This window comes from Lathamus discolor, chromosome 6 (assembly GCF_037157495.1).
Source record: "Lathamus discolor isolate bLatDis1 chromosome 6, bLatDis1.hap1, whole genome shotgun sequence".
In the NCBI taxonomy this organism is placed as follows: Eukaryota; Metazoa; Chordata; class Aves; order Psittaciformes; family Psittacidae; genus Lathamus; species Lathamus discolor.
The window spans coordinates 36,607,220-36,629,992 of NC_088889.1; the positions used below are offsets into that span (position 1 = coordinate 36,607,220).

The 22,773-nt window shown below is 43.3% G+C and overlaps 1 protein-coding gene across 4 annotated transcripts in view; it reads right to left on the reverse strand.

Moving 5' to 3' along the window:
• The window catches only part of LOC136017577 (neurexin-3-like), a 76,330-nt gene that overhangs the window by 5,421 nt on the left and 48,136 nt on the right, over positions 1-22,773 (reverse strand). The window contains exon 1 of one of the 4 annotated variants that reach the window (XM_065685954.1): positions 348-410. The exons of the other annotated variants lie outside the window; for them this stretch is intronic. The gene's annotated coding sequence lies outside the window, so the exon portion shown is untranslated. Of the gene's footprint in view, positions 1-347; positions 411-22,773 lie in introns of those variants that run through there. 4 annotated transcript variants of the gene reach the window in all.

A 22,773-nucleotide genomic window follows, 5' to 3' on the forward strand; every position in this document is an offset into this window, starting at 1 on the left:
AGCCACAAGGCAGGAAAGGAGGTGATGAGAATCAAGGCCTTCAACCTCCAAGAAGCCAGCATGAACACAGATTTCGCAAACTGGATCACACACATTGTGATTTTTTTTTTTTTTTAATTTTCTTGGGAAATGTGTTTTGTCCTGTGGACAGTAAGAGTTGCTGGACTTACTGTTGATCCCAGCAGATGCCTTTCAATCCCACCACCCACCTTGCTCTGAAGGAGGAGGCCCACAGACGCTTCAGAAATGCACAGCACAGGAAACCTTCTGTTTGGTAAGGGCAGAGTATGAGCTGGAGGACAATCACTAGGGAGCAGAGGGGAGAGCTCACACAGTCACAGCCTCACCTGCCCAAGGATCTGCAGAAGCCGTAAGTCTTCAGAGCTGTCAGCCTGGCAAATTTAGCCAGCGTGAAAAATAAGTCGCTTAGAAAACAAGAGGGATCAATTAAAAGAAAACCTGCAAGTTGGAGAGAAACACGAGCTTTCAGTACACAGTGGAAACCAGGCCTGTTCCCTGCAGCTGCCTGAGTGGAGCGTGTTAGCTAAACTGCTATAAACACAAATAAAATCAAGTCAAAACCAAAGGGAAGATAATTCCTTTTAATTATTAACAGCTTGGCTCAGGAGAACGGAAGGAGGGAAAAGGAGGTGTTAGGAGAGGTGTAAAATGAAAAAACCACACAGATTCAAATGCTCAAATCATCTGTCTTCCCAATAATCACAGTGTTGGCTCAGTTCATAGGGCTTGGGGGGGCTCTGAAAAAACAACTGTGAAAAAAAATTATGTGGCTTTTGTCCATTTACCTTTCTCCTCTGTGCTCCCTAGTGGCTCCACTAAAACAGCTGTGATTTATGGAGAAGGAGAATAGAGTGAGAAGGAGGTAAGAGAGAAAGTGATGACCCGAGCCTGGAATTACTGATGAGATGGGAATAGGAATATAATAATGTGTGTAAATTAGCCAGTGATGTGCTCCAAGCAGCTCAAAGTTCCCTGGAACATTTACCATTACTTAGCAAAACTCGCTGCCTATCAGCTCTGTGCTCAGCCTGAGCTCAGGAGGAAAGCAAGCCCAGCTTGGCACAACCACCCACAGAGACCCCACTGCAGAGGAGCTCTCACCCCATTTTTCAGTTCTCCTGGGCAGGATGGGTTATACCAGCTGCATCAGAAGTAACCCTCAGCTTTACTACTCTTCTCTCCCTATTTTAGTCTTAACTCTTTGAAAACCAGTGAGAGATGTTGTAAATCACAGCAGCAGGTGTAAACATTCTATAGACGAACACAGAGATGTTTATGTCCATGTCCAGCCCAATCACCTGCCTGAAAAGCTAACCAATCTCTTCCAATCCCAGGCTGCTGAAACCCATTTTTTACAAAGAAATCCCAGTCTCCATGGGTTGCTTCAATCCTTGGGATATTTCAAAGGCACAGTAAATGGAGCAGGCTACCCCTGTGGTACATATTTCTGTAACACCAATACATGTTCATTAGGAGAGAACAAAGGCCACAGTTAACAGGGGAAACCAGAAGAAACGGTTAAGCAGGAATCACATTGTTGACTGAGGGGAGCCAAGACAATCCCACTCTATCTGTTTTGATTGAAAGAAGCCAAGGAAATCCCTTTCTAGCTGTTTTGAAAGAAGACAGTGCCTATTCTGTTTCAGAAGAGGAAGACAGCACAAAAATACATGAAATAAAGGTGTCACTTCTGGGTGCTTCGTTGCCTTTTAGATGCCGCAGCTCAGGTTTTGGGAAGGCTGCCCGCACCCAGCTGCTAGCAGGCTGCAGCCATCTGAGGCTCCTCCAGAGCTCTGCCAGCACCCATCAGTGCTAACCCACAGTGCTTCCAGTTCTGTGTCTCGTGCAGTTCATCCTGTGAGAGCAAACCTCACTCAGAAGACCCAGTGCCCTTTTCAGCAGTGGCCGGGATCTGAATCCTAACCTTAAGGAAGTAAATCCTGACACAACAAATCTGTGCCTCACCTGTTTCTCACAACAATCCAAAACACACTGAGAATGAATAATTTTCTGCTCTTATCATTTTATTTTTAGCATAACTACTACCCTAGCAGCCTCGTACAGCACACTGCTACCATAGCAATACATTACAGTTTGGGACAATAACTATAGAATGCCATAGTATTTTCTTATATATTTCACCCCTCAGAAATCTCAAACTATGTCACAACATAATTGCATCTGACAAAAAAAGATTTTGTGATGGACACCACCTCTCCCAGTCACTGAAGAATTGGAATTCTGTTCCAATTCTCTGTTCCAGTTCTGTTCCAAAACCTCTATTCTAATTCCACCTATTGCTCACATGGAAAAGCAAGATAACAAACATTCTCTATGTTATATTTTTGGCTTAATGTGATTTAGCAGCACAAAACAAGACAGCCAGTCTGCTGTAACCAGCCCTTCAATAAACCCCTAGGCAAGGTCTTTGCAGAGAATTTTAAATGTTTGCTACCCTGAAGGAATAAGAGTGCCAGTGAGTTATCTCCACTGCACCTCTCACAGCCTGTTCCACCCTCCTTGCCGCCGGAGAGCTGAGCCAGCGAGGAACCTGCACACTGAACAGACGGCTCAGCATCTCACACACACGAAACCCACTGTAGGAAACACACCCACTTGCACCATTCAAAGTCCCACACACAGGGCTGACAGAGCTGCACAACTTCCCAAGCCTGCGAAAGGAGGCAGCCCTGCCGCAGTACTGTGGGCAAGCACCTCTTAAGAACCACACACCTTCCCTAACTTGAGAGCAGCCCATTAAAGCCAGGTCAGAGCCATCTGCTCAGCAGCCCACAGAGAGGGTCTCGCCCTCGTTTTGGAGTGGCTCTCAACTGCTTATCAGCTGCACAGGGAGAATGAGTGACATTATCTAATTGCCAACTAATTTCCATAATTACTGACTGGCACACTCTGTATGCAGGGCTAATATCTTTGCAAATGTCTTGCAACACACCTGCTTAGGAAAGAGGGTGAGAAGCTGGGCACAGTGCTGATCCACAGCTTCTTTACCCAACCCCACAGAAAGGCTGCGGGCCATGGCTTTCTCGCTCCCTGCCCTCCCTCCTCCACTGCTTCCCTCTCTAGCTGCTAATTGCTTGCGGATGGGCTTTTTTCGTATTTGAAAGTGTAATTTTCAGCAATTCCTACTGCAGAAAGAATAATAGAGTTAGATGAAGCCAAGGACAGGCTGGCTTCCCTTGCAAACCCCTGCCTCTGCAGTCCAGTGCAAGCCTGTGCAAGTCCTGATACTCCACTTAAGGATGCTGGACAAAATCCCACTGACACTCTGATAGGAGAGGTTTATAGCACCCCCAGTTTGTCACCCCCTTCACAACCAAAACTATCCATTGTGCCATACTTCATGTAGAGGGAAAAACACGCATTGGTCACACGAGATACATGTATTTATACCCCCTGTGAATTCACTTTTGTCCCTGACTTCACTGTCAAAAAAGCAAAATCCAATGGTTTGCTTTATTCCCCAGGCCCTAATGAAGCAGAGGAGTTTTAGGTAGGGGTAAGCAGGACCCTAATTTGGCTCTGCACCCGGGTGTATTCCCACAGTTAGGCCAAAGCAGAGCAAACAGATCACTAGAGCTTTATGACATATGCTGCTCAAAATGATCCAGCGAGATTCACAATCAATAACTGATATTAAAAGCCACATTTGCCAGTGGCAGAGAAATGGGGAATTAATAACATTTATTCAGTCTGTCTTCACTCATCCAGTTCTTCAGTGAGCAGTGGACTCCTCTTGGCTCATGATTTCAATGTGGGTTTCCACAGAGACTTCTGTCTCTTAAGTAGAAATCTTTCTGCCTGGTCTATCCCCAGATGAATTGTGGCCAAAAAAGTGTGTGGAAATAACGAAAAAGCCTTTCTGATGAAAAAAGCAGATGTGAACACTGCAAATTGCTACTGTCACTGCAGAAAAAAAGGAACACAAAAAGCCTCCCATCACACAGCCTCCTCAGCAAGGATGCAGGGAGATGTTTACAGAGAACTGAGAAGTGACACAGAGAGCTTTAAACTGAAGACACTAGTTTAAACCACATGGATTAACTTAGGTTTTAATTCCTCTAGCAGTATTTGCATCTCAGCTATACATCTGGAGGCTGGCACCGCCCCCTTGCTGGCATGGGGAGGACTCTGGGGTGGTGCCAGTGGGGCTGTGCTGAAAGAACCAGGCTGAAGATGGAAGTGGACAGCTATTCCACAGTTCTATTACTAGGGAGAGTTTGGTGGCACTACACTGCTCCCTGTAAAGTGGTCAGGGGTAAGGCAAGATGGGCTCTCCCTGCTGAAGAGGCTGGAAGTGAAATTGGAAGTGGGAGCTTTGCCCTACGAAAAGCTGAACACACCCAGGTCCTGCTGAAGTTGGCAGAAGTTCATGAGGTGCAGCGACTTACATGACTGGCTGCAGTGAAAGTAGCGGACGAATAAAAGGAGAGATTTATGGCTTTCTCTTGGAGATAAGAGACACATACGGCCATGAAGGCCAGCATCTTAAAACTGTGTATTGGAGGTGACAGAGCACTTGGTGACCTCTTCTGGATGGTTTGCAGAGATACAGTATTCATGCCGGTCTCCAACATCACTGTGAGAACCACAGGTGCTATTGGCACACCCCAAGCCCAAAGAGAAAACATATTCTCCTATGTTCCCTGGTTCTTTCCACCACTGATATATCTTGCAGGCTTAGCTTTTCCGTTCTTGAAAGTGGCTATGGAGTCGCTTAGTCCTCCTTATCTGAATTCAGCACGGAGCTCCCTCAGGGGACAGCGGCAAAAAGCCCGTATCAAAGCAAAAAGCAAGAAAAGGATGTCTAGGGTCCTTTTAAAAGAAAAATAAACAAGCTAGACTAAAAAGCTAGAGAATTACTTTGTCTTTGGTCCCCTGTAGTGGATTAGGATATACACACAAATATGCGTACACTGTCAGTTGTGATTCATATGTTTCCTGGTACCCAGGCACATGGTTTGCAATCACACAGGTTAAACCCACTGCCCTTCTCTCTGTCCCCACTTCTCAGCCAGGAAGGGCAAGAATGACTGTTCATGACAAGTCTACTCTTGTAGCTCACCTCCAGAAAAGCTGTAATACCCAAATCAAGTACTTATGCTTGGGGTAGCTGAGCTCACATGCACTCATAAGACGCAGCTGAAATGCCACCAGCAGCGTCAGAAGAAGTATGAGCAAGTGAGTAATGTGCTCCGTTCAACAACAAGCACAGGACCATGGAGCACAGCCTCACACTTCAGCGCTATTATGGTGGGAAGCCATATGGCTGCTGGAAGAGTTTTTACCATAAATCACTCTTCAAGGTTCTCACCTCCTGGGCCCATTTAAGCTAACTTAATTCAGAACCAGAGCTCTTCAAATCTACACTGGAAGAAGAAGGGTTAAAGAAGCCACAAGTGACAGTGTGACTCCCTTCTTAAACACCCTCCCCATCCCACCAGAGGAGGACATGTAGTCCACAAGAGTGACCTTTAACTAGCCTACCTAGCCCAAGCTCAGCATGAGTGCAATTTACAGACCATTTCAGCTCTCCAGCTTTCTTAACACAAAGCAGAAAAATCAAAACCAAGCACAATGGCAAAGAAAGAAAGAGAGAGAGAAAATAACCCTGCAGAGCAATCATGTCTGGGGCTGCTCTGATGGCTTTCTGTTCCCTTCCAGGACACAGAAATGACTCCCAGTGTGTTAATTACCCCCATTACCACAAACTCTCTACTAACAAGTACTAGCTAAAAGGAAGCATTGGCAGCAGCTGAGCAGTTATTGCTCTGTACTGCCATGCAGGAGAAACCAGACTCCCCCATCTCTGAGCTGGTACTAACCAGGAGAGCGATTTCTGCAAAACTCAACAGCATTTATTGTAATTCCCACAGCAGCTGTGCTGGGAACACTGGACTTCCCTCAATTCCACCATTGTTATAAGAGAAGAAAGATTACCTGCTTTTCTAAAGACTGTGAAGTTCAGCAGTTGGAGAGGTCTGAATCATTATCATTTATTTTACTCCTTCTGTAGTTGGTTTGCCTCCATCCCCCGCATCTTCTTTCTGCCACCAAGAAGCCTGGACAGATCTGTGGTGATGTTTATTTTACCAGATCCTAATATATCAAATGCGAAACCAGGAGCTGCACACATCACAGCATGGGATGTTAGCAGGGAAATCTGTGAATTCACAGTGCTGGCATTACTGATAAATGACAAAACTTCTTCCAGATCCTGTATCTGACACACACATTGTATTTCCATTTTTAATAAAAATCAAGTATCTTAAAAATGTGCTTATTGTTACTGAAAAGTGAAGTTTGAGCATGTCATCAATGCCTGAGAATGAGGCTACTTCCAAGAAGATCTAAGACTAACAGTGTGGAATGGGCTTACTTTTCCCCCAAAACATATTTCACACTGCAGACACAGGCAGGTATTAGACACTCCTCAAAGGAGAGACATAGTTGCGGTATGGGGGCTACCAACTTTAAAGCAAGAAAAGGAAAAAAGGTCACTGTTGCACTGCTTTATCAGCTACATTAGGAAAAGGTACAGAGCATAAAAAGCAACAACAAAATAAAACTAATGGCTGGCATACTAACCAGTAACACCTTGCTCTCCCTAGCTGTCTGTCTACCCATCTGCTTCATCCTTTCATATGCATTTTTTAAGTTCTTCATGAGCAAGAACACTTTCTCTACTGTTTGACAGAATCTGGCAGAACACAGCCAAGAACAGAGCTCCGAGACACTGCGCACGTACACGTTAATAATTGTGATTTTCTGTACTTGAGCTAGCACTAAAAGGACCCTACATTCCAGCTGGCATAGAGTAGTTCCTTAATAAAAAAATAAAAAGGAAGAACAAAAGCATAAAATGACTATCAGAAAGATTAGAATAAGAACAAAGGTTAAATTCATTCCTCTCCGCACAGATAACAATCAATTTGCACTTTGTTAAACACATTTTTACACCCCTGAACCTGATATCCAGTAAGTCAGAGAAGTTTGCATATTTTTAACTGTCATGACAGTGACAGGACAGTGGAGGGGAGGCCGATGCAACCAGTTTGACTATTTTACTAACAAACATAACATGCACAGGGGGGGACACTGCACCCGGCCAGGCTTCCCTGTCATTAGTATGGCCAGTAATTAGTTCAGATCATTCCCTACAGTCTGCTGGCTCACGGGAAGATAAGCAGCATCCACTTAGAAATAAAGGGCCCTGAAACCTGGAAATAAAGGACATCTGGAAATGTGGATTTTCCCATTATGTAACGTGGCACTCACCATTTTTTATGGAAACTACATGATCTCATGCAAAAATTTCCACTCGGCCTCCCACAGAGCAAACACGAACACCCAAACGTAGCAAACAGGTGTGATAAGCCCTACAGAGTGCAGGGAATGCTAATCTGAGTTCCTAAACTCCTTGGATAGCTGATGCTCTCTTTATGGACCAAATGGGAATGCCTTTTGGCGAGGCCAGTCAAACATCAGGATTGAACTGTGAGGGATCCACACTCACACAGCTCTCACAGTGACTGATGCTGACCAGCATGAGGGAGCAAAGACACTGGCAACCTCATAAGCATTCTAAAAGTCTACAGCCACTGTGAGATTAGGTGCCTGCTTTCTGAACCGCATTCTTCCCTTACCACTAGCTCCAGAAACATGCTGCCTTTTGTGGGTGTATACACAACAGTAGGCTGGGAATCCCCTGCCATGGGAAATCACAGCATTCTTCCAGCTCTCTGTTTTCATGGTCTGATATATAAAATTCCTGCCAAAATTTGGTCCAACCTATTCCCCTCCGCACTTCTAACTAAGGGTTATTGGGGGGACAGGACAAGAAGTTATGCATAGATAGGTTTCTCAGTTCCAGCATGCTGGGGAATGGAAGTGGAAATCTTTGCCAAGATAGACTGCTAGCAAAAATCTTTAAGCATCAGTGTCTTGGCTGGAAAAGGATAATGCTTTAAATGGCTCAGGATATTGAAAACTTTCCAGATTATCAAGGAAAGGGCTTGGAGCTTTGCATGATCAGGACCAGTTTCTAAACTAACCAGCAATTATGCGACAGGTAAGAAATCTGCTAGGCATGCTGTACTTGCAAGGACTCATTTCATCCTGGCCTGTCCCTGCAGCATTACATGGTGACCTGTCAGCGTGTACCAAGCACTCCTCTGCCTAACCCAGACAGCCTGCTGGCAAAGCTGGAATAACAAACCTGCTGCTCTGCTGCAGCAGTGGCCTCACAACCAAGGACTAAGACAGTTCTGGTAAAGGCTACCTAGGCTCCAATCCCTAGGGACCCTCAAAGCAGAAATACAGTTCTTATGGTAGAATCTCTTTCGAAAAGAAGAGTGTTATCAGACAAATTGAGTGAGTCCAAGAGCCCAGTGACTGGGAGGAGCTACACAGAGGACAGGGGTTTCGTTATTGTTCTTTTAGTTCATGTACATCTTCCTGGATTGCATTTCTGTGCTTTACTATTCCGCCCTATGAGTTTTCTCTCTAGTTATGCCTTTTCCTCAGGAGATTTGCTACTGTGAAATATAGAAGAAAAAAAAAACACGAAACATTAATATGTGTAAAATAAAAAGATTTTGACGAAACTCAAATATAAAGGATTCATCTGTTTATTTCAATGGAACACCTAATGATGAGGTAATGACATTTACTGGAGTAAGTAAAACACAGTCAAAAAAGGCAGGGACATGGTACATGCACCAAAGCATGACAGGAACCATTGTACACATGGGGTGACAAAACCACGGAATTTAGCTAAAATAGGAAGTCCAGAGAGCACATCGTGGGCTGTCAGAAGCACTTGGGATTGAACCCAGGACGCTGTAGGAAGGTGGGTGGGATAGCACAATTGCCTGATTCACTTTAAAATGAAGCTGGATAAAAACACTGGGAAACAGTGTGGCAGGGAATAACCCGTCACCTTCTGAGAAACAGACAGGAGACACTGCACCAGCACTCTTCTATTCCCTCCCTGTACTAAATCTCATTCCTGAAAACCCCAAGCTAGACAGCAGCATGCCAGGGCCACAGGTCTAAGCAAAGCCTGTCAGCCAGCTTAATAACCTCACGTGAGCCAAGGGAGGGGGGAACAGCTAACTAGCAGCACTATGGAAATTAATGCCTTTAGAAATTATTTCTAATTTTCTAATGGAGCATTTCAACACCACTGGTGGACATGTCCCTTTATTTAAGCATTACTTATAGAATCATAGAATCATAGTTGCTACGTATTGATAAATCAATCACACTTGGTAGATTTAGAAAGAGCTTAAAGATATATATTATCCTGCAAGTGCTCCTTTAAAAGTCAAATGGTCTTTTAAAGAGCTTTCAGCCTTGGGACTCACAGTGCAGTGCCCTGGAAGACAATTGACATTCTGAGTGACTGGGCTGCGAATTCAAAATCCCAACTCAACCTGCTCAAGTCAGGATTCAAACTCACATATTATAAAAATAGGAAAGAAAAAAAGGAAAAGAAAAGAGAGAGTGAGGAGAAGAGTTGGATTCCTGCAGCTCCTCAGGACAGAACCCCTCAGGGTACAGGTGCAGTACCTGTACTGCAGGTACTCCACAGTACCTGCACGGGACATATTCTGTGCTTTTCCATACTAAATACAAATCCCTGTACAGCTAGCAATACAGCTGACAAAGAACAACTGTTTGCTATGAAAGCCCTAGGGAAAACAAAAAAACATTTATTATATCGCAGCATTTTCATTGAATTTTCTGGATTTAGAAATGAAACATTTTAATTTACCTGGCTTTCGTTATAGTAACTTCCAGTCATTATTTGTTGTTTCTTTTTATTTCTTCTGGGAAAGGAGCATAGAATAGGAAAAGTGGGAAAACAGACTGCTATATAAATAGCTTCATTCCTAGCAATTGCATAACTTCTCATTTCAAATCAATTTTAAACGTATTTCCCTCCCTTTCAACAAAAGAATCTGAACATTTTGAATAATACATCCTTTCTGCTAACATTGTTTTCACGGTCTGAAAAGCCATTATTTTAACAAAAACATTATAAGCAGTTCTTGCTAACAGCCCCACTTTTTCGCCTTCATACCAGGCCCTGCGCTCAGCTTAGCGTCTGGCTGAGGAGTTATGCATAGCTCCAGAGATAGGTGATAAGGCAGTGATGGCTCTCGCTACTCTTTGGCACCAGTTTTCATCTCTTTCTTCCACATAAAGCTTTTGCTAGCTGATAGCACACTGGAAGCCAATGAGAAAAGATGCAGGATTAGCCCCAGTTTCTAAATTAACCACCACAAACTTCCTCTGCCAGAGCAACAATGATACTTCTACCGTCCACCAGTAAGGCAAACAACAAAGGAATATGTAAAACTCCTCTCTCCATCCAAGGAGACACTCTGCCCAGGGTATAGCTAAAACATATGGGTTGGAAAAAAAGAAAATCACTAGTGAGAGCACTCATTCCTGGGTAGACTGAGCACTCCAGTCTCCCACCCCACACCTGTCATGGGTACAAAAATAAGTCTGGGAGAAACAGAGGGAAAAGCTTTTCTAATCAACACTTAAAAGATACCTGAAGTGCTCGTAATAACCTGGCAGAACTTCTGTTTCCAAATTGTGTTGAGTAACTGAGATTTAGAAGTAACTACAGAAATTATTACTTGGTACCACAGGCAACAGATGGTTCCTGCAACCTGCCAGTTGCCAGATTCTAGGCCAAACTTCTCCCCTGTGTAAGTTCATCACACATTAATTTAACTCATTTTATCTATGGTACCTAGTTATCGGCTGCCAATATTGTGCTGTTTGGTCGTTCCTCATGCAATAAGATTCATACTCTTAGCAGCCAGAGTACATGCACTGAGTCAAAAGAGGAAGGCTCATGACCTGTTTGTGCGACCTTAGGCAAAGTGCTCTGTCAGGGAACATAGTTAAGACCACAGCAGCCCCGTTGTAAAGTTTAATTAGTGATTGTAAACCCACTCAAAAGAAAAGCAAAGGTAAGAGCAACCTATTTTCCTTTATGACATTAATAGTCCCCTTTCAAATTAAGCAAGGCAAGATGCACCTATAAAAGATAGTAGATTTTCTTTTGTTACTCCTGATGGCTCAGCCCCAAGGAAGTGCAGGTTTACTCAGGAGGCAGAGAGAAAGGCAGGGCAATGACAGGGAGAGGAGAAGCCTTCATCTGCCCCAACTCCTGACCCACCTCAAGCTGCCCTCTCATTCCACCAGCACTAGACAGCTTCCCACAGCACAGCAGGTCCCCCGAGCTCCTCAGCACCAGCGGTGGAGCTGACATGGTCTGCATCTCCCAGGACTGCCATGCCTGGCCATATGACACCTCCCTCCTGTGATACAATGTGGGAAACCAGGGCACTCACCTTCCCCATTTAAATACAAATCAAGTGAATCTGTACATCGGACACTCTGTGTTTTAAATAGGAATCACGGCCTGCAGTCTATGCACTGTTTTGTCAGGAGATGTGCAACCCTTCTGTTTTCCCTAAACCCCAGAAAGGGAGAACTTCTCTTTAGGGCTCAGAATAAAGGCAGTCAGCCACGTGAGTTAAAAATAGGTACATTTACCTCCGTTTTTCACCAGTGATCATCTAAAACGCCTAAAAGACTCAGAGGCAGGATGGTTTTACACCATGTTAAAGCAGGACAAAGGGAAAGGTGTAAAGTCAGGCAGGCTGCTTTTATGCAGCACTGCCTAGCGCTAAGGATCAGCTACGTAAGTACAACTATTTAAGCTTGCTTTAGAGACCAACGTTCCTCCACTTTTCTGGAAGAAAAAAAATTACTTTTTCTTTCAAAAGTAAAAAATAAAGGGAAGTTAAACAGGCATGCATCTGACAGGAGAAAATCCCTCTATACATTTAGTTAAGATCTAAACAAAGGGGGAAAAGCTACAAAGCACATACCTTTAAGTTAGTCTTATAAGAAAATACACAGGTTTAGCTGTTTCATTGCAAACATTGGTCTTTTAGAGAAATGAAAAGCTGCTTTCAGAACAGCTGGTTTTCATACATGTGCAATGTGTACTGCTGTAAAAAGTAAAGCTGTGTCCACAATGTACAGGAAAGGGAAGATGTACATCACTTTAAACTGGTTTTACAGAATCCCTAAGGTAGGATTTTGTAAAGAATTAAATGAAAAGAGGAATGGATAAGTAAAACCCATCAGCCTACTGTCGTCTTCCGATTACCTCACAAATACAGGCTAGAAGTAGTCACCTGTTAAAAAATACATGTCAATAAAAGTATACAGTTACTCTGCAGCACCGAGCCAGTCTGTTGTCTTGGACTACAGCTCACTGTTGGCTCTCTGTCAGATGTCTCCCAAGAGAATCCTATACAGCTTCACTATGACACACACTGCTTGTCCATGGCAGGAGAATTAGAGGCATTCAAAATATACCTCCTAAAATATCCATTCCCAATAGCTTTTTCTGACTAGTGGGAAAGATTAAGATTGCAACTGTACCAGACTACACCTGCCATTCACCACACAACTAGTTGATTTTAAACCACAGAACTGCAGGCTGTTTCAGGATGATTAAAATAAAGTCTGAGGTAACAGTACCACAGAGGCATGAGTGCATGATTGAGCAGAGTAAGAAGGCTATATTGGTGCTTAGCAGAATATTTGCTGCTTAGGTAGGTAATAGCAATAAGGTCAAAAAAAAAAGATTTAAGCATCCCTGCTGGGGGGAGATCAGGGGGAAGACACGCAGACCCACCACACTGATTCAAATGATTTCACAGACTTCAAGAGCAAATTTCTGTTAATCTTCACACCCATAAAAGCTAAGAATCCCAAAACCCACAGGGGCATCTTCCGCTCCAGATGTTCATCCCCAACAGTCTCTGTAACACCAAGCCGAAAAAAATCTCCTGTTGAACGTTTTTTCAAGACACCAACTAGATACTGATGTCCCCTGCCACCCCAGCCAGCACACCTCCACTTCCGGTACTTTCACACTCTGCACATTGAAAGCAGCTCTGTCTTTACTGCAGCAATTTTGTATTAAGAGGGGCTGGTTTGTGCTCCCTCCTTTCCCCCTCACCAGATTCTTGCTCCAGTGCCATCTCATACTGTCCACTGCCAGAGTGGAATTCTGCCTCCTGTTCAGCCATTTTACGTCCTGCTTTTCAACATCTAAGCACATTCACACACTTTTAGCAAAGCCACCCCTTTCCTCTCTACTTCAGCCTTGGCTGTAATCTAGGAACTGGAGGCCACATCCCCCTTCTCTAAACCACTGTGGCTTTCACAGCACTCCCTGTCCCAGCCCTCTTCTCACAATCTGAGGAGTCCCGGTCCTTCCACATCTCTTCACAGAGATGTCACTGAGGGTTTGGTGAACTTTTTCTATGTATCTACTAGGTGGGATGACCAGAATTGCATGAAGCTAAGTGTATCATACTGAGTTCAGATCCTGATGGGGTTTATAATACAAAAAGAAACCAAATTAATTTAGCAACAGGAGATGTCCAAAGAATAGAATAGAATCATAGAACCAGCTAGGTTGGAACAACCCTTTAAGATCAAGTCCAGCCTTTACCCCAGGATTGCAAAGGCCACCACTAAACCATGTCACTGAGGGCCATACCTACACACTTTCTGAACACTTCCAGGGATGGTGATTCTGTCACTTCCCAGAAACCCAAAGGTATCACAGCACACCACTCAATCTGTGGTCCCTACTAACCTGAGTTCTCCTTTGGCTCTTTTATAGCTTGTGTATCAGAGGTATTCAAGTGCGCAACACTAAGCAATGTGATTAGAATTGGTCCAGTGAGTCTTCTATCCTGCCCCAAGGGAACAATTACATTATATTTAAAGGACAAAATTAAAGCATTTGATTTTCAACCAGAGATCCACAGATGATCCCATCCATGTACTAAACTTCCCAGCCACAAAATATTTGTCCATACATATTGATTAATGGTTGCTTATACATATACACACACTAGTCTGCTACAAAGCAGTGGTCATACTGATTAAACTTAAGAACAGCAAACAACAAAGTAGCCAGTGCTACAGGTGGGAGCTAAGCTAAGGGGATGTGCCTGTAATGTAAAGCATGTACATTTTCCACAGTTATCAAAGCAAACACCAGTCCATTAACGGTTGATCATGTTAGAGGCTTGGTTTGGGGATGTTGGTTTTTTTCCTTTTCCATTTTTAGGTAAGAGATTAAGTAAATTTAAGATTTTTCTTTGACCACAAAATTTCTTCAGTTTGCCACAGGGGAATGGAATTACTTTCCTCTAGGGAACAGTATTAAAAAAAAATTCCTAAGTGGCATACCAAGGAAAGAGTGAGAAACCTTGAGACAGTAAACTTGGGTATGTCAAAACTACAGCCTCTGTCAGCAGGGAGGGGAAGAAGAGGTAAAACCAGAATACCATCAGGCTTATAGTCTCCTGTAAAACAAGCATTTTTACTCATCATGCTATTAAGCATTTTATTATTTCAGTGACTCCAGTATCCTCATTTCATGCTCCCAGGTTGGTGCTTTGCCATTATCAAGATCTGCCCACAACACCAATGGCCCAGAAAAGAAATTAGTTGCTTCCCTTTCTTAAGAGCTGTGTTTGACTTTAATTACATTTATACCTGCTTGAGAAATCAGACTTCACTCTCAAGAGGGTTAAAAAGGGGAAAGAGAAGAGGGGGAAAAAGAGACACGGAGAAAGAAACAGAAAAAGGAGAGACAAAGGGGAGTCAGATGAATCCAATTAAAAGTTTCCAAGCTCCTATCCCTGAAGTTTTGGCCAAAGACACTACTTAAGAATATGGGGCAGTGTGGTTTTTAATTCCTTTTTAAGTTTTCTTTTATCGGTCATCTATTCAGAAAATCGCTGACATTACTCTTAAAGCAGACATGGTTATCAATCACTTGAAAATTCTTTTACCTGGAGCTGCTAATAAAACTGAAGTCTTTCCAAGATAAATTTAATGCAGACGGATGGTAGTTCAAGGGAGAGGAAAGAAGTGAACATGGGAAAAGTCTGGTTGCCTTTTCTTCCATGTGGCTTATTACTTAAGACTGAAAAAGCAAAGCGCTGCAGTCACGGTGCACAATCAGAGAAGATTCAGCAGAAGTGGGCAAGAAGCAGTTATAACAAAGTGCTGCAGAAAAATTATGGAACTGACTTGGGAACGTGGCCATTCTTTGATAAAAATCCATCCACAACAAAGATTGCTCCATGGAAAATGTTTTTGCTTTTTTCCATTTGTTCCCTTCATCTTGTATGACTTTCTCAGTGACACAATGCTATGCTGCTTGTCCGAGCTGTATCCACAAATGACAAAATATTTATTCCTAGTTGGTAAGTCTAGAGCTGCTGACCAGTGCTCAGCAGCATGGTCAAACCTTCATCTTCCATTCCCTTCTCCTTTTCCTGCACTCTCCTTTTCCTCTCCTCCCTGCCTTCCATTCCTCTACCCTTACCCCTCCCCATTCCATTTTAATCAAGGTTCTTTCCTAATTAAAACAAACAAATATGAGGAAGCAATTAGCATCTTGAAAGAAGCAGATGGTGGAATAGTGCCATTTCGTTATTGCATTAAGCCTTAACTTGCTATCTCTTCAAACTTTCTGCGCTTTAATTAAGCGCTGTTACAGGCAAGTTCAATGGGCTCTAGGGTAGAGTTTATCCAGTTAGCTCCTGAAAAACTGATGGTGCACAGTGGCAGGCTGAGGGTGCTGTGCAGTATGCAGCTGGGAAGGGCAACCCCAGGGCCAAAAGGGACCAAGAACTTCCCTTACACAGGCAGCAGGCAGGAACTGCATGGCAGTGATGTGGCAGAAGTGTGAACAAGCCGTGACCTACCATGTTCTGGCAGAAGCTTTTCACTGCCCACACCATGGGAGTCAGTGCTCATGAATTCTATGTGCACATTCTTAGAGGGTCATGGTGACGTTCTGTGTCTGTACCATCCTCCCACAGAGAAGACAGGAGTGAAGATCTGTAACACTGATTAGAAAAATTATCGGTAGCTTTCAGCCCATTTATCACCTACCATTTCCAGCATTCCCACCCACTTCAATCCCCGGTTTCCATTATAGCCCCAGATACAACACAGAACTGGGAATTAGGGAGCTTGAATCATCTAGAAAAATACATCCAGAAACAGAGGGATTTCCCCACACATACATTTCTGTTTGCAGTCAGCCTGGCATTGCTGAACACAGGCCTTCCCAGACAAAGTAAGCATCAAAAAGCAGTTGTGTCAGCCAGTCATCCTCTCACTTGGCATGACATACACATGCCAGATATGTAAGCAAGAGATGCTGTGATCCAATCTACCTCTGCCCTGCCACTTTCTGGCAGATAATCTGTTACTATTCAACACCAGAGATGAGTGTCCCTGAATCCTACTTGCAAACACCCATCTTGACACAGCCCTATAGATCCCAGGCTTCTCTACACAGAAGCATCTCAATTCTCTACACCCATATGAGGAAAAATACACTACATCCATTTTGTAGATAGGAATGCGAGCCACAGACATTTTTTTGTGATTCCCAGTGTCTCAACCACAAGGGTCATTTTTTTTTGTATAACCAAGGCTGGAATATGACTCAGGGAAGATTCACAGATTATGAAGGCAGAGAACATCCCTGGGGGTCATCTGACCTGAGAACTTCTCTGAATTAATTTCTGTTTGAAACAGGGAAAAAAATATTAAAAAAAAAAAAAGCCAGTCCTGTCTTAAAGATTTCTGTTAATGGAGAGTTACTAACAACTCCTATTACATTTTTCAGGGCTTAATTATCACAGCTGTTAAAGACAGGCACCTTACTTCTAGTCCAAATTTGTATATTTCAGCTTCTAATCACTTGATGTAGCTATATACTTTTGTCTGCTCAGCTGGAGAACCCTCTATTGTAAAAGCCCCTCTTTCCTTGTTAAGGATAAAAGACAAATCATTTCACATTTACTGAGGGATGAAACTCCTGTCATACTGTCCTGGCACCTCTGCATTTATCAAAGTTTCAAACTCTAACAAGGAAACCATTAAACACAATACTAAGAAATGCAACTACAGCCTGCTATAAATAATGTTTGACTTGCAGGTGTCTTCTTTAACAATTGTGCCGTATGCAATACAAACATATTTATTATGTTGACTATTTAATTGTGTACAATTCAGAGATTATGAACATCCAGTTCCCACTATAACCATGATTTAGCCCCAAGTACAAATATAAGATTTTCTTTTTTCCTGTGGATTTTATCATAATTATGGCTTAAATACACCATATGGAGAAGAGATTTTAGTAGTGTTACAGGAACAGAAACTTTCATTTTCCTGACTTTGGGTATTTAAATTCTCTCTTACAGTATCACACTATAGGGTGGTATGCGCACACAATAGGATTATAGAATCAGTCATTTGTGTTGGAAAAGACCTTTAAGATCATTGAGTCTAACCGTTAAGCTAGCACTACCAAGCCCACCATGTCACTAAGTGCCACATCTATGCAGCTTTTGAAGACCCCCAGGGATGGTGACTCAACCACTTCCCGGGGCAGCCTGTTCCAACGCTTGACAAACCCTTTGGTGAATATTTTTTTCCTAATATCTAATTTAAACCTTCCCTGGTCAACTTGAGGCCATTTCCTCTTGTCCTATAACTTGTTACTTGGGAGAAGAGACTGACACTCGCCTTGCTCAAGCCTCCTTTCAGGTAGTTGTAGAGAGCAATAAGGACCCCCTGAGCCTTCTCTTCTCCAGACTAAACAACCCCAGTTCCATCAGCCATTACTCATGAGACTTATTCTCCAGACCCTTCACCAGCTTTGTTGCCATTCTCTGAACCCGCTCCAGCACCTCAGCATCTCTCTTGCAGTGAGGGGCCCAGACCCGAGCACATTATTCAAGGTGCAGCCTCATCAGTGCCGAGTACAGGGGGATGATCACTGCCCTGGCCCTGCTGGCTGCGCTATTGCTAATACAGGCCAGGAGGCTGCTGGGTTTCTTGGCTGCCTGGACAGACGCTGGCTCACGTTCAGCTCCTTCAATCAGCACCCCCAGGTCCCTTTCTGCCTGGCAGCTTTCCAGATGCTCTTCCCTAAGCGTTGCACAGGGTTGTGTGTCCCAGGTGCAGGACCTGGTACTGAGCCTTGTTAAACCTCACACCACTGGCCACAGCTCACCAACTCAGCCTGTCCAGATCCCTCTGCAGAGCCTTCCTATCCTCCAGTAGACCAACACTCCCACCCAACTTGGTGTTGTCTGCAGACTTACTGAGGCTGCACTTGATCCCCTAATTTACATTCTCATTACAGTTGTTCTTCATTATCAACACAAGACTCAAATAGTTTGATATCTGTATGTAATTCCACCCCAGAAGTGCAGCCTATGAATACCCATTTCACATCTACTTTTATTTAAGGCATGTTCAGGTTCATATGTGAAGTATTACATACAACTATATCATGTTCTCAAAAAGCAGATGTGTTCAGATCCACATACTATCAAAGAAGTGTTACCCTCAATTACACTAAAGGAAGATCTATTTTGTGCTAAGTGTATTGTCTATCAGATTATTTGACCTCATAAATCAATTTGGCTGGGCAATTACATTAGGTAGATGCTTAACATTGATGCACTAACAGGAAGCAGCAGCACACCGGCTTCTGAATTAAATGACTTACCCAGTTCCATGTTATCCCCAACATCTGGGGTTTAGGAAATCCCCGCAGTGCATCTGGAGCAGGAGTTGAGCCCATGTCACCAAAAGGACCAACATCCATCATCCGCGCCATGACAGTCAGATCCTTCTGCTTTGTAAAGATCACATAAGCTAAAATAGTTTGCAGAGAGATTTAAATCGCGAGGGTTATGTGCTGAGTCCTGACAGGTAGATGTGCACACCAGCCTGGCAATATATTCTCTTACAGCAGCACCCAGAATCCCTAACACATCTGACCCTTTCCTCCAGTTATCATGCCAGACACTGGTTAGACCCGCTCTGAAACAGCACATGCTATTCTGATCACCTGTGTTGATGAAGGAGGAAGCCAGACTAAGCAAGTTTCAAGAGCGCTTCTGAGGATGAACCACACAACCCAGAGCCTATTTCATGAGAAGACACTAAGACAATATGGCACTTTAAGCGTAATAAGATGAAGGCCACAAGAGACGACTACTGTCTATAAATACTTTCAATACTTTGGTAGAGACTTACTGGCATCAGAAAAAAGGTGTATCAGCTGGCTATAAGGAAGTGTATACTGGGAATTAAAATAGCATTTCTAACAATCTGCAGACTGAAGTTCTGAAATATCTGTCTTTCCTTCCATCCATCCATCCACCCATCCATCCAGGAAGGAAGGAAGGAGGCAGACATCACAAAACTAACGGGTTTTATTCTCTTTAGAAGATAAACAGCTGTATGTTGTAGAATTCAGGAGGTCTTTTGCTGCTCTGTGCTCCTACCCCGATCAAGATAAATACTGTAAAAGAAACCCCACATGAGAAGGCACAGTCTGACCCCCAGAGGGTCAGTAAATATTAGAAAGGATTTAAGACAAAGCTGAAGGATGGTGGGGGGAAGAAGCTGTCCCCAGTGTATTGTACCCAAGAATGTTTTAAGTTTCCAAAATAGCTTCACTATATACAAGCATATGCTGTACTTCATATAGCTTCCTCCACTACACAGGCAATTGGAGTAGACCATTATAATGGCCACTTTTGGCCCTAAAATCCATGGATCACAAACATCAACAGAGAACCTGAAATTCTACTCCCATTTACTCAGCACTTAAAACCTGACAGCTGATTCAGATCTCAAATACATTCCTAGCCAGGTGTTGTGGTTTAACCCAGCAGGCAGCTAAACACCACAAAGCCATCCACTCACCCTCCCACAGTGGAATGAGGGAGAGAATCAGGGAGAAATAAGTGAAATTAGCGGGTTAAGATAAAGAGAGTTTAATAGTACAGAAAAGGAAGGGAAAATACTGACAAAAGAATATACAAAGCAAGTGATGCACCATGCAATTGGTCGCCATGCACTGACCAGTGCCCAGCAAGTCCCGGAGCAGTGGGCTGCCACCCCCTGACCAAATCCCCCCAGTTTTATTGTGCAGCATGATGTCATATGATCTGGAACATTCCTTTGGTCAGTTGGGATCAGCTGTCCTGGCTGTGTCCCCTTCCAGCTTCTTGTGCACCCCCAACTTCCTCACTTCCTCACTCATCAGTGTAAGAAGCTGAAAAGTCCTTGACTTAGTGTAAGCAGTGCTCAGCAACAACTAAAACTTCCCTTTGTTATCAACATTATTCTCATTCTAAATCCAAGAACTACACTCTACCAGCTAACAGAAAGAAAATTAACTCTATCCCAGCAGAATCCAGGACGCCAAAGAAATACAGCCTGAATTAGGGCTCATGCAAAGATAAACAGTAACTCCAAAGTGTCTGACCTGTATTTGGTAATAGCCCAGGGACACTTTCACAGCACTGATATTTGCATTTCTTTGTCATCAGTTGGAATCATAGAATGCTTTAACATGATCTGGAGAAACGTCAGTCCCTAGGTAAAAAGAATGGAAGTCAAAGGTAAACGTAGTAAACATAGTTTAAAACATGAGGATAAGGGGCAAAAAGCACTTACCCTAAGGAAGCATAAACAGATGGTGTAGACACAGTCTTTCAGGCAACTTTCAAAGCAAAATTATCACTATGACTTTTAGAAGCCCTTCCATAGGAACAGCCAAGACACAATCCCTGCCTCACATTTCACCTTTTGCAGCTTGCTCCATCTTATCAACTGCCCTCTGCATGTTCAGCCAGCACACTCTTCAGTCAGCCCTGCTGCCCAATTCCAGGGACAAAATACATTGAATCTCTTAAAAAACAAGAGCACAGCGATCATTGTGCTTCCTCCAGAAAACACTCTCAGAGAAGCGCAGTCTCTAACGTGGATGAAGTAGGCAAAACAATCAGGCAAGGGCCAGAGCACACACGTGACATTAATTCAGTGCACCTTTCTTTTGAACCTTCCTTGCCTAGGAGTAACCAAAGACAGCACATTTATCCCGAGGCAGAGCTGACTCCTACAGCAGACTTTACATGCACGTGAGTCCTCTACGTGGCTGAACAGATGCCAAATCCGAGAACAACTTTGGGATCTTCAGATGAGAGCAAGATTTTAAAACCTGCATAAAACAAACGTTGATGGTCTATAAATACACATGGGCGCATTCCCTCCTCCTCTCTCCACAGAGCAGAGACTCCTCCTACAAAGTGCCTTGCAGCATGTCAGACATACAGACAAAGCAAGAAAAAGTTTGGGTTTTTAATCTGCTCCACATAGCAAGGTCAACGTTCTTTATTCCTGTTCCTCTGATATTCATCTCTCCCTTTCTTTTCTACCTTGTGCCTCGAGCTAGAGGCTTGTCTGCTGTCTCTTCATATTGGAAACATGCAAGCTTGTTTGGTTTAAAAGGTCAATCACAGCTTGTTTGTACTAAAGTCTCTGATGCAAAAACCTCTTACTATAAGCTAGGAAAAATACTGGGGAAAAGACAGCCCTGGATGGAAGAGTATGAGGTCTGGGTAACATATCAGAGGCACAGACACACAGTTAAGCCACCCTGTGGCTTACCAAGACAGCACACATCAGCTGAGGGGTTCTTGGTTCTGTATTCTTGGTCAACAGCAAATAATCTGATTTAATTTATCTCATAACAAGAAAGGCTTAAGCCAAATGAGATTACCTCATATTCATCATCTACAAGGATGGTCACCATTAGACCAACTAACGCCTCATAGGTTAATCCAAGGCAACTGACTGTGTGTCACAAAATTTAACTGCCCAACATCAGGAAAGGAGCTAAAACAACATAGCTCTGTTTTACAGAAGGGGAATGGATAAAGGTATTAAGGCTAACACTTCCACAATCATGGGTCTGTGACACTCTGATCATGCGATACCATGATCATGATACTGTGCAGAACATTTTAAAGATGTAATGAGATTAGTTTGGGGCTTTTTTAAAAATGCACATAAAAAGCCTTAAAAATACACCACAAAATTTAAAAATGTATGTTATCAATGGGAAGTTCTACTTAGTTTAATGGCAACTATCTTTCAAAATAAACTGGATAGAGTGTGCGGTGTCGCTACCTAATTCTATGCATTTTGGAAATGCTGAACTGTGTGCGGAAACTCTCTATGGGTAACACAGCACTTCAGCGATCAAAAGCTGTCCAATGCTGAAGCAGTACATTCTATTCCTCATTTGCTTTGCCAACGGTTATATTGTGTAGCTACAAACTATCCGCCATATCTTTCAATTTAAAAAAATAAAAAGGTTGCAGCTGTTCCCACTTTCTCTGACCTGCAAAGGTATCATTGCAAAAACATGTATTACTTTGTTGATAGCTGATGTTACTGATAAGGCAACTCCATGAGTATCAGTTCTTGGCCTGCATCAGATGCTGTGAACATGAACACTATCCTCCATCACTGGAACAGACCCTGAACTCCAGAGCTGGGTACCTGCAGTAAAAAGCTGATCAAGAAATAGAGTAAGAGCTCCCTCGTGCCACACAACCCACAAGCCAATTCATATCCACATTTCTGTGCTTCCTGCTGTAGGCCACAGAATTCATTTGCTCCTTTCTCCTTCCCTCCATTGTCAGAATAAAAATAATTGTTTCATTTCCAATCCCAGGCCTGCCCCTCTGCCATCTTCCAAAGCAGTTG